Below are 2,448 nucleotides of genomic sequence, written 5' to 3'. Positions count from 1 at the left end.
GGTGGAGAACTTAAAACAAAGATCTTGATCTAAACATCTGTAAACGTACAAGGTTTTGTCTGGTGACATCTTGCGGCATATTGGCCTTGATTTAACTGTCTGAGCCGATCTGTGACTCATTGTTCTAGACGCCGAGTTTAAAGTAATTATAAGGTCTTTGAGGGTCATCCTTTTGTTCTTCTATTTCTTCTTTCATTTTCCCCCTTTCATTCTTCTTATTCCCCCTCCGTCTGCGTGTCTGTCTGTCTCTTCCTCTTTTTCTTTATATCTCACTCTCTTTGTCCCTTTTTATCTACCTATTCCCCACCCCCCTTCTCTCTCTCTCTCTCTCTTTCTCATTCTCTCTCTCTCTCTCTCTCTCTCTCTCTTTCTCTCTCTCTCTTTCTCATTCTCTCTCTTTCTCTGTCTCTGTCTCTGTCTCTGTCTCTCTGTCTCTGTCTCTCTCTCTCTCTCTCTCTCTCTCTCTCTCTCTCTCTCTCTCTCTCTCTCTCTCTCTCTCTCTTTTTTTTTTCTTTCTTTCTTTCTCTTCACATAAGTCTCCCTATTAGACAAAAAGAGGGCTTGTCCTGGATTTGAACCCGGGACCTCTCGCACCCAAAGCGAGAATCATACCCCTAGACCAACAAGCCTTCATGCTGGAGATCTTAAAACAAAGATCTTAATCTGAACATCTGTACAAGTACAAGGCATTGTCAGGCAACATCTTGCGGCATATTGACCCTGGTTTAATAGCCTGGCCCGATTTGTGGTTTCTTGTTTCCACCAAGAGCTATGTCGTTACGATCATCTTCTGTCTTTGAAGATCGTTCTTTTGTTCTTTTATTCTTTCTTTCACGAATTCTTTATGTCATTCTTCTATATCCCTTTCCGCTTCTCTCTCTCTCTCTCTCTCTCTCTCTCTCTCTCTCTCTCTCTCTCTCTCTCCCTCTCCCTCTCTCTCTCTCTCTCTCTCTCTCTCTCTCTCTGTCTTTCTCTCTCCTTAAGTCTCTCCATGAGTTTGTATTTTCTGCTGTAAGTGCAACGCCCTGATGTACGCCAAATCCATCCTTCATGCTGGAGAACTTAAAAACAAATATCTTAATCAGTACATCTGTATTAAGCAGGTCATGTCTGGCAACATCTTGCGCATATTTGATTTAACAGCCTGACCCGATCTGTGGTTACTTGGTCAAAACCAAGAGCTGTGTCATTACGACCATCTTCTGTCTTTGAAGATCGTCTGCTTGTTCTTTTATTCTTTCTTTCACGTTTTTTTTCTCATTTATTGTTCTTGTTCCCCCTTTTAATCCTCTCTGTCATTCTTTTTTCAGTCTTTTTTTCTCCATTAATGTGTTCATTCTTTTAGTTAGTTGAAACAGTCTTGGCAAATCTGGACTTACGATTAAGGGGTGCAGGGCGACATGCTTCTGGGTCTTCTTACTCTACCGGAAAAAAAAAAAACAATTTGAAATAAAAAAGAAAAGAAAAAAATGCGTGTGGTTGTACCTTCCCACCGAGTCGAATCTTTTGCTGTGGATAAAAAAAAAAAAACATTTGAAAACCTGCGTTACCGTTAATGTCTGCTTAGTTCCGTGACTCTGTTATACATATATTTCTCGCTTTTTAAAAACATAGAACGTCTCTGTTCTTCTTTTGCCTCTTTTTTGTTGCTATTCTTTACGCAGCCCCTGGTTTATTCAATAGAACTGGGCAGTATATAGGCAGCGCTTTGTCCTGTGCCCGTGTATCTAAGATAATGTATTCCTGAAATAGTATTTATATATAACCATTTTAGCGGGTGTTGGCAGGTGCCTGGCGCGGTTTGCTCCTTCTTTCCAATCCGACATAATATACCGTCCTTATCTCTCCTCCGTTTTTGTGTTTGTTACTCTCTTGTAACACTTCTTATATTCGGTACTTATATGATCGCATTGTGCTGCGAGTGCCATAAAGCTGTTACTGCCACTAAAACCATTCTGGCTACATTCTGATTTAATCCTGAAACATCCATGTTGCTATCTTTCTGCTGTGATTGCTGAACGGTAAGAGGGGATGGGAAGAGAAATAGGGAAAAAATAGAGAGTAAATGAGAGAGAGAGAGAGAGAGAGAGAGAGAGAGAGAGAGAGAGAGAGAGAGATGGGGGGAGGGAGGGAGAGAGGAAGTGAAAGGATTACAATGAGACGCGTGTTCTTTGTACTATTGTAAAGCGCATTGAGCACTTTCCTTGTGGAAATGTGCTGTATTATATTCATTTCTATAACATGTATCATGTCAACACCCCACTATTTTACACTGAAACGCCACGTTTTAAGCTGGGAATTTGGTTCTACCAGCAGAAATCCGAACAAACAGGAAATGTTTTAGGACAGGCGATTCATCCCTCCCGATATGGGAATTTGACCGGAGACTCATTGGCATTCTTGGACCGGAAAAACCATGGGTTTTTGGGGCAAATTTCCCAAGGAACC

The sequence above is a fragment of the Aplysia californica genome, unplaced genomic scaffold (assembly GCF_000002075.1).
Source record: "Aplysia californica isolate F4 #8 unplaced genomic scaffold, AplCal3.0 scaffold01383, whole genome shotgun sequence".
NCBI lineage: Eukaryota > Metazoa > Mollusca > Gastropoda > Aplysiida > Aplysiidae > Aplysia > Aplysia californica.
Note: the sequence above shows the minus strand (reverse complement) of the source record.